The following is a 13,170-nucleotide window of genomic DNA, read 5'->3' on the forward strand; positions in this document are numbered from 1 at the left end:
ATCATCTGAACAATTACTTGGTTGGCCAGCGATCGACGGAGTATTAACGGAGAAGGCCACAACCAGTTTCCACTAATAGGCCTGTTATCGGGAAACTAACAGTGAGCGTATGGTATGTACCATGATAACCCCAGTAATGTATTGCATTGGAAGATACTGTATGTTGTGATTTACCTGGATGATATTCTAATATTCTCACCAGATTTTGACACTCACCAAAAACATGTCATCTTACATAGATTTAGAGAGAACTCTTTGTTTGCTAAATTAGAGAAATATGTTTTTTTCTGTTCATGAAATCTCTTTCTTTCTTGTCAGCAGAAGGGTTTAAGGTGGACCCTGGGAATAGAGCCATTATCTAGGGGGGGCAGCCGAGGCATGTGCCTCGGGTGCAGCTGGCAGGGGGGTGCAGTCGGGCCGCCTAATGTGGCAGTCCGCAGTGTCTCCCCCGGTGGCTGCATTCTGCCGACCCCTGGAATGAGAGTTGGCTGTTCTCTGTGCCGACTGTCAAGCTGACAGCCGACACAGAGAAGCTGCAGTGTGCCCCTACTTCCTCTCACTCAGACAGCAGTGACGCTGGATGATGTAATCATTCAGCGTCCGGCTGTTCCAGAGAGAGCAAGCTGCCGACAGAGATGCTGCAGCAGAGTGGTGAGTGTGTGTGTGTGTGCGGTGAGTGTGTGTGTAGCACTGCAGGGGAATGTGCAGAAAGGTGAATGGTGCTGTGTGTGTCTGCGTGTGTAGGGGAGGAGAGGGCAATGATGGGGCAGATGGGGAGAAGGCAATGATGGGGTGAGGAAATGATGGATGTGGTGGAAAGGGCAATGATGGGGATGGTGGGGGGAAAAATTATTGAGGTGGTGGGATGGGCAATGATGGGGGTGGTGGGGAGAAGGCAATGATGGAGGTGGGAGAGAAGGCAATGATGGTGGTAATTGAAAAGACAATGATGGGAGTGGTGGGGAAGGAGGCAATGAATGGGGGAGGTGGAGGATAAGGCTGTGATTGAGAGGGCAATGATGAGGTGGTAGGGGAGAAAGCAATGATGGAGATGGTGTAAAGGGCAATGATGGAGTGGTGGGGGAGAATGCAATGATGGTGGTGGTGGAAAGGACAATAATGGTTGTGGAAAGGTCAATAATGGGGGTGGTGGGGGAGGAGGAAATGATGGAGGTGGTGGAAAGGGCAATGATGGAGTGGTGGGGGAAAAAGCAATGATGGAAGGGGTGGAAAGAACAATGATGGTGTGAGGGAGAATGTGATGGTGGCTGTCGAAAGGACAATGATGGTGGTGGTGGTGGAAAGGGCAATGATGGGAGTGGTGGGGGGAAAGACAATGATGGGGTGGTGGGGGAGGAGGAAATAATGAAGGAAATGATAGAGGTGGTGGAATGGGCAATGATGGGAGTGGTGGGGGAAAAGACAATGATGGGGGTGGTGGGGGAGGAGGAAATTATGCAGGTGGTGGAATGGGCAATGATGGAAGTGGTGGGAGGAAAAGACAATGATGTGGTGGTGGGTGAGGAGAAGATGATGGAGCTGGAGGAATGGGCAATGATATGGGGTGGTGGGGGAGAAAGCAATGATATTGGTGGTGGATAGGGCAATGATGGAAATCTGAAGAGGGCAATGATGTGATGGGGAGAAGAAGGACAATAATGGGATGTGTGGTGAGAATTTGAGTGGGGACGGGGCTTTATTATGTGTGTGGAGAATTGGAGTGGGGATGGGGGTGTTTAATGTATGTGGGGAAAATTGGAGTGGGGATGGGGGATTTATTGCGTGTGGGGTCACTTGGAGTGGGGATGGGGCTGTTTAATGTGTGGGAGGAGATTTGGAGTGGGAATGGGGTTTTTAATGTGTGTGGGGAGATTTGGAGTGAAGATGGGGTTGTTTATTGTATGTGGGAAGATTTGTACTGGGGATGGGGCGCTTTAATGTGTGGAGGAGATTTCAGGACACAAAATGAAGAGCAAAGGGGGATATGGGGGCATGTATGAGGAGACAGCACAGGGGAATGGAGGGCATGTATGAGGAAACAGTACGGGGAATGAAGGGAACATATGAGGAGACAGTATGGGGGAATGGGGGCATGTACGAGGAAACAGTATGGGGGAATGGGGGCATGTACGAGGAAACAGTATGAGGAATGAGGGCATGTATGAGAAAACAGTACTGGGAAATGAGGAGCATGTATGAGGAACAGTATGGGGAAATTGGGGTCATATATGAGGAAACAGTATGGGGGATGGGTGCAGACAGTATCGAGAGCAAACGGGGTAATGTATGAAGACACAGTATGAGTAGCGATGTGAAAAATGTTTGTGGACAGAATACGGGGAGTGAGGGTGATGGGATGTGTGCAGACACACTATGGGGAGTCAGGTGAGCAGGCAGTATAGAAAGTGAGGAGGTAAATATATGATGAGACAGCATGGTGAACAGGGGGATGTGAGAGGAGACAGTATGAGGAGGGAAGGGAATAGTGTGAGGAGACAGTATGGGGGAGAAAAGTGAGTAGGCACAGAATAGAAACTGAGCAGTAGGGGCGTAGAATGAGGGGACAGTGTAAGGGCACAGCCAGGAGAGGACAATATACTAAGGAGGGGGGAGTGTGATGAGAGAGTACAGTACAAATACAAGGCCCTATAGGGGGGACACAGTAAGAGAGGACATTGGGAAGTGGGGGCTGGTATGGAATAGAGAGGTCAGTGTAAAGAGCATGTACCATTGGAGGGACAGTGTAGGGGTCATATTTTGTGCAGACAATATAGTGAGGGGCAATTTTTTTTATTCAGGAGTATTATAATGACACTTCTAACTTTAATGGCATCATGTGGAGATTTTTTGCAAAAGACCGGAGAAGATGGAAGTCTGCAATGATGGCTGTGGATGAGAAAACTCATCATGGGTCTGGACAATATGAGGAAAAGAAGGAGAAAGACTCCAGATATGACGTCATCTATAAGGTACATGGGTGTAAATGTTATTTGTGATACTAACTAAATCTCATGTTTTTATTTTTGTTAGGAGCATTAAAGTTGTCCAGGTTTGTGATGAGTCTGCAGTCATTCTTTGTGACTGCAGACTTCTGAATTCTCACATTGCGCCCTGCACTCCAACAAGGTGGAACTCCATCCTGCATATGCTGGAGAGGTTGTGTGAGCAGCTGCAGGCAATTGAAGACTTTCAGCTGCAGTATGCTGGTGAGCCGCTCAGCAGAATAACCACACTTAACCCCCAATGACTGGGCCTCCATGTGGGACATATGTGCCCTGTTGCACAACTTTGTATAGCCAGCGCTGGGGACACCATCATCAGCGTTATGATACCAATTGTTTGTCTGCTAGAAACAACTCTACAAGCAATCATGCATGAGGAAGTGGAAGAGCAGGAAGAGTAGCAAGAGGAAAAGGGACTATTTGCAACGTTATCAGGTCTGTCGTCAACTCAAGTGTACACCTAGGGGACAGTTTTGAAGAATGAGGAATGAGAAGGACAAGGAGGAGGAACAGCAGCTGTGTTCACAGCAGGGTGGCTCTCAGAGCAGCTCACAAGCATCACTGTAGTGTGGGCGGGGGATAGAGAGAACACTGACAATACACATCTTACCGAGGACATTGTGCTTCCTGTATTGTCAGTAGAGCGGGATCTAAAAATGTGTCAATACAAGATGACGCTTATATAAGAACTACTGATGGCGTTCCCACCTGACAGCAGCGGCTCAGTGGAACAACAGGGCAGAGGAAAAGTCACCCAGACAGCTCTGGCATTGCCAACACCTCAAAAGGCAGGGTTAGCATGGCCACAATATGGTAAAATTTTATGAGCATGCCACAACATACAGCAACACCAAGTGATGCTGTCCTAATCAGCAGGGCACAGTGTTTTCAAACTGCTCTTAGATGTCTGCTTTTCTTTAGCTGTTATTAAAAATAGGGGGAACCCACAACGTTTTTGGCCACTTGGACCTGTACAAACAAATAACAGGAAAGAGGGTCTATATTTTTTTTACTTTATTACTAGCATCTGTAAATGCTCTTTATATGTTTCTATCTTGTGTGTTCTTTATAAGATGGTAAAATAAATTTCCAAATCTGAGAGTCACTACCAAAAATTGTAAGACTTCACCTGGATTTATTTGAGTGCAATCTAGGAAGGGACTTCCTGCTGTGGTATTTATTTGAGCTTTTGAGTTCATGCTAATAAGCAGGTTGGAGCAAAAAAGTCATTTAACAGAATTGACTTGCAGGTCGTTACTGCACTACTGAAATGATTAATACAGTTAGGGCCAGAAATATTTGGACAGTGACACAATTTTCGCGAGTTGGGCTCTGCATGCCACCACATTGGATTTGAAATGAAACCTCTACAACAGAATTCAAGTGCAGATTGTAACGTTTAATTTGAAGGGTTGAACAAAAATATCTGATAGAAAATGTAGGAATTGTACACATTTCTTTACAAACACTCCACATTTCAGGAGGTCAAAAGTAATTGGACAAATAAACATAACCCAAACAAAATATTTTTATTTTCAATATTTTGTTGCAAATCCTTTGGAGGCAATCACTGCCTTAAGTCTGGAACCCATGGACATCACCAAACGCTGGGTTTCCTCCTTCTTAATGCTTTGCCAGGCCTTTACAGCCGCAGCCTTCAGGTCTTGCTTGTTTGTGGGTCTTTCCGTCTTAAGTCTGGATTTGAGCAAGTGAAATGCATGCTCAATTGGGTTTAGATCTGGAGATTGACTTGGCCATTGCAGAATGTTCCACTTTTTGGCACTCATGAACTCCTGGGTAGCTTTGGCTGTATGCTTGGGGTCATTGTCCATCTGTACTATGAAGCGCCGTCCAATCAACTTTGCAGCATTTGGCTGAATCTGGGCTGAAAGTATATCCCGGTACACTTCAGATTTCATCCGGCTACTCTTGTCTGCTCTTATGTCATCAATAAACACAAGTGACCCAGTGCCATTGAAAGCCATGCATGCCCATGCCATCACGTTGCCTCCACCATGTTTTACAGAGGATGTGGTGTGCCTTGGATCATGTGCCGTTCCCTTTCTTCTCCAAACTTTTTTCTTCCCATCATTCTGGTACAGGTTGATCTTTGTCTCATCTGTCCATAGAATACTTTTCCAGAACTGAGCTGGCTTTTTGAGGTGTTTTTCTGCAAATTTAATTCTGGCCTGTCTATTTTTGGTATTGATGAATGGTTTGCATCTAGATGTGAACCCTTTGTATTTACTGTCATGGAGTCTTCTCTTTACTGTTGACTTAGAGACAGATACACCTACTTCACTGAGAGTGTTCTGGACTTCAGTTGATGTTGTGAACGGGTTCTTCTTCACCAAATTAAGTATGCGGCGATCATCCACCACTGTTGTCATCCGTGGACGCCCAGGCCTTTTTGAGTTCCCAAGCTCACCAGTCAATTCCTTTTTTCTCAGAATGTACCCAACTGTTGATTTTGCTACTCCAAGCATGTCTGCTATCTCTCTGATGGATTTTTTCTTTTTTTTCAGCCTCAGGATGTTCTGCTTCACCTCAATTGAGAGTTCCTTTGACCGCATGTTGTCTGCTCACAGCAACAGCTTCCAAATGCAAAACCACACACCTGGAATCCACCCCTGACCTTTTAACTACTTCATTGATTACAGGTTAACGAGGGAGACGCCTTCAGAGTTAATTGCAGCCCTTAGAGTCCATTGTCCAATTACTTTTGGTCCCTTGAAAAAGAGAACGCTATGCATTACAGAGCTATGATTCCTAAACCCTTTCTCCGATTTGGATGTGAAAACTATCATATTGCAGCTGGGAGTGTGCACTTTCAGCCCATATTATATATATAATTGTATTTCTGAACATGTTTTTGTAAACAGCTAAAATAACAAAACTTGTGTCACTGTCCAAAAATTTCTGGCCCTAACTGTATATGATGATGACACAATGTTAATGATGTCCATATGGGTCGAAATTCATGGAGGGAAAAATGGTAACAAAATTCTCATTGGGGTCTCTTACAAACCCCCAAATATAACAGAAACCATGGAAAGTCTACTTCTAAAGCAGATAGATGAAGCTGCAACCCATAATGAGGTCCTGGTTATGGGGGACTTTAACTACCCGGATATTAACTGGGAAACAGAAACCTGTGAAACCCATAAAGGCAACAGGTTTCTGCTAATAACCAAGAAAAATTATCTTTCACAATTGGTGCAGAATCCAACCAGAGGAGCAGCACTTTTAGACCTAATACTATCTAATAGACCTGACAGAATAATAAATCTGCAGGTGGTTGGGCATCTAGGAAATAGCCACCACAATATTGTACAGTTTCACCTGTCTTTCACTAGGGGGACTTGTCAGGGAGTCACAAAAACACTGAACTTTAGGAAGGCAAAGTTTGACCAGCTTAGAGATGCCCTTAATCTGGTAGACTGGGACAATATCCTCAGAAATAAGAATACAGATAATAAATGGGAAATGTTTAAGAACATCCTAAATAGGCAGTGTAAGCGGTTTATACCTTGTGGGAATAAAAGGACTAGAAATAGGAAAAACCCAATGTGGCTAAACAAAGAAGTAAGACAGGCAATTAACAGTAAAAAGAAAGCATTTGCACTACTAAAGCAGGATGGCACCATTGAAGCTCTAAAAAACTATAGGGAGAAAAATACTTTATCTAAAAAACTAATTAAAGCTGCCAAAAAGGAAACAGAGAAGCACATTGCTAAGGAGAGTAAAACTAATCCCAAACTGTTCTTCAACTATATCAATAGTAAAAGAATAAAAACTGAAAATGTAGGCCCCTTAAAAAATAGTGAGGAAAGAATGGTTGTAGATGACGAGGAAAAAGCTAACATATTAAACACCTTCTTCTCCACGGTATTCACGGTGGAAAATGAAATGCTAGGTGAAATCCCAAGAAAGACTGAAAACCCTATATTAAGGGTCACCAATCTAACCCAAGAAGAGGTGCGAAACCGGCTAAATAAGATCAAAATAGATAAATCTCCGGGTCCGGATGGCATACACCCACGAGTACTAAGAGAACTAAGTAATGTAATAGATAAACCATTATTTCTTATTTTTAGGGACTCTATAGCGACAGGGTCTGTTCCGCAGGACTGGCGCATAGCAAATGTGGTGCCAATATTCAAAAAGGGCTCTAAAAGTGAACCTGGAAATTATAGGCCAGTAAGTCTAACCTCTATTGTTGGTAAAATATTTGAAGGGTTTCTGAGGGATGTTATTCTGGATTATCTCAATGAGAATAACTGTTTAACTCCATATCAGCATGGGTTTATGAGAAATCGCTCCTGTCAAACCAATCTAATCAGTTTTTATGAAGAGGTAAGCTATAGGCTGGACCACGGTGAGTCATTGGACGTGGTATATCTCGATTTTTCCAAAGCGTTTGATACCGTGCCGCACAAGAGGTTGGTACACAAAATGAGAATGCTTGGTCTGGGGGAAAATGTGTGTAAATGGGTTAGTAACTGGCTTAGTGATAGAAAGCAGAGGGTGGTTATAAATGGTATAGTCTCTAACTGGGTCGCTGTGACCAGTGGGGTACCGCAGGGGTCAGTATTGGGACCTGTTCTCTTCAACATATTCATTAATGATCTGGTAGAAGGTTTACACAGTAAAATATCGATATTTGCAGATGATACAAAACTATGTAAAGCAGTTAATACAAGAGAAGATAGTATTCTGCTACAGATGGATCTGGATAAGTTGGAAACTTGGGCTGAAAGGTGGCAGATGAGGTTTAACAATGATAAATGTAAGGTTATACACATGGGAAGAAGGAATCAATATCACCATTACACACTGAATGGGAAACCACTGGGTAAATCTGACAGGGAGAAGGACTTGGGGATCCTAGTTAATGATAAACTTACCTGGAGCAGCCAGTGCCAGGCAGCAGCTGCCAAGGCAAACAGGATCATGGGGTGCATTAAAAGAGGTCTGGATACACATGATGAGAGCATTATACTGCCTCTGTACAAATCCCTAGTTAGACCGCACATGGAGTACTGTGTCCAGTTTTGGGCACCGGTGCTCAGGAAGGATATAATGGAACTAGAGAGAGTACAAAGGAGGGCAACAAAATTAATAAAGGGGATGGGAGAACTACAATACCCAGATAGATTAGCGAAATTAGGATTATTTAGTCTAGAAAAAAGACGACTGAGGGGCGATCTAATAACCATGTATAAGTATATAAGGGGACAATACAAATATCTCGCTGAGGATCTGTTTAAACCAAGGAAGGTGACGGGCACAAGGGGGCATTCTTTGCGTCTGGAGGAGAGAAGGTTTTTCCACCAACATAGAAGAGGATTCTTTACTGTTAGGGCAGTGAGAATCTGGAATTGCTTGCCTGAGGAGGTGGTGATGGCGAACTCAGTCGAGGGGTTCAAGAGAGGCCTGGATGTCTTCCTGGAGCAGAACAATATTGTATCATACAATTATTAGGTTCTGTAGAAGGACGTAGATCTGGGGATTTATTATGATGGAATATAGGCTGAACTGGATGGACAAATGTCTTTTTTCGGCCTTACTAACTATGTTACTATGTTACAACTTTAAAGCCTCTATACCACCCTCATTATGTATTCTCCATGGGAGTTTTACAGGACCACAGGTCACTTTTTTTATGCTTCACCCCGTCCAGTGATATCAAATCTTATCTCTTACTATGGGCCTAGAGGAGACTTTATCCTACTGGTTCAAGATATTTTAGTTCTTGATTGCTTCTTGATACAGCTGTGGTCAAGGTGAGGATTATGCTCATAAGTGCATTTAAGGGATTACTTAATTTTAGACTGTCTTTTATTTCTCAGTTTACATCTCATCGCTCTCACTTGCCTCACAACTAAACATGAGGGCAAGTAGAGTCTCAAGGGACTGGGAGTGAGCAACTGGTAAAAATGACCCCATAAGAGGAAATCAATCATTATGGCACACCCAAATAACAGAGAATTAATGACTTAGGGAAACACTTTAGCATGGCTTTTTTTAGATTATTATAGCACAGATGTTAGTCATTAATTTATCTGAGAAATAATCTGAGAATGTATTTATCTTCAGAAATATTAAGAGTAAATTAATATTTACAAATTGTGAATAACTGAGAAGGTTGTTTCAATTTCATCTATTATGCCATTTAGTGTTTCTCACGAAATATGTGTTTGGCTTGGCTTAAATTACAGATACAATCAATCATGGAATTTTCTCTTGTATTCTCATATGTTAGATTTCTGACCAATCTTATTGATTTGAATAGAAAATAGAATAGAAAAAGTATATAGACATTTCACTATGCTATTTTTGTACACCTGTTTAACTACTTCACTTTCACAACTGTACATGCCACACCCCTATGGCAGCCTACTGCCACATTTTGCTTTCTGTACATGTACCTACTGATTTACCATTTCTTTTTACGTCCTTCTTGACAAGGGTTGAATAATTTAGGTTGAAAAGAATGTAAGAAGTTGATTTTAATGTTGTCCAAAATATATGGTAAAAGAATAAATGACAATGGCTATAGATGGGGCAATAGACCAACTAGCAGCAGTGGAAGCACCATCACCACCACTGACACCAGCATTCTGGGCATTAGAACTACAAAATATGGAATACAATTGACCTCCATTGCATCCAGAAAGTATATCAGTGAGGAAAAATCAGAGGGAATTATAGAATATATGGAACAACACTTATTTCATTCACAGCAGGATGATGTTACCTTTGACAGCGACACCATCAGTTTGAATCAGTGTTCTCCACAGAATGATCTACCTGATCACAAATAACAAAGAAGGATAGTTTTTGGACCATTTTTAAACTTAAAAAAGTATGATAAATGTTATGTATTTAAAATAAATAAGAAGCAATTGCATATCATAACTGCCCTCAAAACAATTATTTCTTATCCCAATATATTTACACATGTTGTCAAAATTGTTGGTACCCCTCGTTTAATGACAGAAAAACCCACAACAGTCACAGAAATAACTTGAATCTGCCAAAAGTAATAATAAATAAAAGGTCTATGAAAATGAACAAATGAAAGTCAGACAATGCTTTTCCACCATGCTTCTACAGAATTTAAAAAAAATAAAACTCATGAAATAGGCCTGGACAGAAAAGATGGTACCCCTGAAAATAATGTGACAAAAAGGAAAACTAACTAGCTAGGATCACATGCGTCTACAATCTTGAAATCAATGAATGGACCTGTATATAGGGCTACAGATACTCACTGTGCTGTTTGGTGACATGGTGTGCATCACACTTAACATGGACCAGAGGAAGCGAAGGAAAGAGTTGTCTCAGGAGATTAGAAAGAAAATTATAGACAAACATGTTAAAGGTAAAAGCTATAAGACCATCTCCAAGCAGCTTGATGTTCCTGTGACTACAGTTGCACATATTATTCAGAAATTTAAGATCCATAGGACTGTAGCCAACCTCCTTGGATGTGGCCGCAGGAGGAAAAGTGATGACAAATCAAAGAGATTGATAATAGGAAAGCGCCCAGAAAAACTTCTAGACAGATTAAAGGTGTACTTCAAGCTCAAGGAACATCAGTGTCAGATTGCACCATCCGTCGTTATATGAGCTAAAGTGGACTTCATGGGAGACGACTAAGGAGGACACCATTGTTGAAAAAAATCATAAAAAAGCCAGACTGGAATTTGCCAAACTACTTGTTGACAAGCGACAAAGCTTCTGGAAGAATGTCTTAAGCTAGGTTCACACTAGCTATGCGCCGCCCTGCGTCGGCGACGCAACGCGCGACGCACGTAAAAACGCGCGCAAACGCGCGCAAAAACGCGCGCGTTTTGCGACGCGTGCGTCGTTTTTGACGAAAATCGGACGCACAGAAAATGCTACAATGTAGCGTTTTCTTGCGTCCGACGCTAGCGTCGGAAACGACGCACGTGGCAAAAACGCCACCAAAACAACGCACGCGTCCCCTATGTTAAACATAGGGGCGCGTCGCCGCTGCGTCGCCGCTGCGTCGCCGGCGCAACAGCGACGCACATTGGCGGAACACCAATGTGAACGTAGCCTTATTGACAGATGAGACAAGAATGGAACTTATTGGCAAGGCACAACAGCTCTATGTTCTCAGAAGGAAAAATGAAGCATATCAAGAAAAGAACACTATCCCTACTGTGAAATATGGAGGAGGCTCTGTTATGATCTGGGGCTGCTTTGCTGCATCTGGAAAAGGGAGTCTAGAATCTGTGCAGGGTACAATAAAATCTCAAGACTATCAAGGGATTCTAGAGAGAAATGTGCTGCCCAGTGTTAGAAAGCTTGGTCTCAGTCGCAGGTCATGGTGGGTGTTGCAACAGGATAATGACCCAAAACACACAGCTAAAAACAACCAAGAATGGCTAAGTGGAAAACACTGGACTATTCTGAAGGGGCCTTCTATGAGCCTTGACCTTAATCCTATTGATCATTTTTGGAAAGAGCTGAAACATGCCGTTTGGAAAAACACGAGACAACTGGAGCAGTTTGCTCTTGAGGAGTGGGCCAAAATACCTGTCGAGAGGTGCAGAAGTCTCATTGACAGTTAGAAGAATCTTTTTATTGCAATGATTGACTCAAAAGGTTGTGCAACAAAATATTAAGTTAAGGGTACCCTCATTTGTCCAGGCCTATTGCATGAGTTTTATTTTTTTTTAAATTCTGTGGAAGCATAGTTGAAAAGCAATGTCTGACTTTTGCGACACCCGCTAGGGCCTTGGGGCACTTGGTACCGGGTCGGCACAGTTCTTGAAGAGGTGGTCACTAGTGATGAGCGAGTACACTCGTTGCTCGGGTTTTCCCGAGCATGCTTAGGTGGTCTCCGAGTATTTGTAACTGCTCAGAGATTTAGTTTTCGTTGCCTCAGCTGCATGACTTACAGCTGATTGACAGCTTGATTAAATGTGGGGATTCCCTAGCAACCAGGCAACCCCCACATGTACTCAGGCTGGCTAGCAGCCATAAATCATGCAGCTGAGGCAACAAAAACTTAATCTCCAAGCAGTCACAAATAGTCGGAGACCACCCGAGCGTGCTCGGGAAAACCCAAGCATCGGGTACACTCGCTTATCACTGGCTTGGGATAGCACGCATGCGGGGTCATGCGTGCAACAGATATTAAGTGCAACAGGATAAAGTACTTGGCAGTTATACAATGGCATTGAAGCTGATGTTCCTCTCTTCTCTTCTTCACACAGGTATTTAATCCATCATCTGTTTGTGTGCTGACTGACAAGTGTGAACAGAATCATATCTAGCAAGATTTTTTTCATGGTATTTAATCCATCATCCGTTTGTGTGCTGACTGACAAGTGTGAACAGAATCATATCTAGCAAGATTTTTTCATGGTATTTAATCCATCATCCGTTTGTGTGCTGACTGACAAGTGTGAACAGAATCATATCTAGCAAGATTTTTTCATGGTATTAAATACATCACTCCTGTGGTGTTTTTTTTTTCTTTCTTTTTCTTTTTGGTTTCTGCTTTAAAGTGTTCAAAGCTATTTTTTTCACTGTTTTATGGCCTTGTTCAGCATTGTTTGTTTACCCTGCATAGTAACGCCTCCTCTGGCCTCGTGCTAATTGGTTAATTACTGATTGTGGCCATTTGGTGCCTGATGCTAGCAGACATTTCATATATATTCAGCTCTGGCTTGGGATAGCACACGTGCGGGGTCATGCATGCAACAGGATGAAGTGCTTGGCAGTTATACAATGGCAGTTGGACAGGGCAGGAGACAGGTAAGGTGCATAAGTTTTTCATACAAACATGCTTCTTGGTCAGTCAGTCATACTACATTATGCATTGATCATATCAATCTGCTTCTTATTTGTTTTTACTTCTGCTTTCTCACAACTCACCCGCCCTTTAACACATTCTGTGCACTCTCTCCATATCCTCCCCTCCCTTCTCCCGTCTCCCATGTATAACTCTGAGGCTCTACTGACATTTCTTACCCACTCCAAACCATCCAATAACTCCATGCAGTACTCAAATCTTTCATACAAATCATCCCACCACCTACTCTTTCAGTTTTTTTCTCCTTTTACTAGTTGCAGGCGACATCTCCCCCAACCCTGAGCCTCCCTCCACCAGCATACATTACTCTCT

Source organism: Ranitomeya imitator, chromosome 4 (assembly GCF_032444005.1).
Source record: "Ranitomeya imitator isolate aRanImi1 chromosome 4, aRanImi1.pri, whole genome shotgun sequence".
In the NCBI taxonomy this organism is placed as follows: Eukaryota; Metazoa; Chordata; class Amphibia; order Anura; family Dendrobatidae; genus Ranitomeya; species Ranitomeya imitator.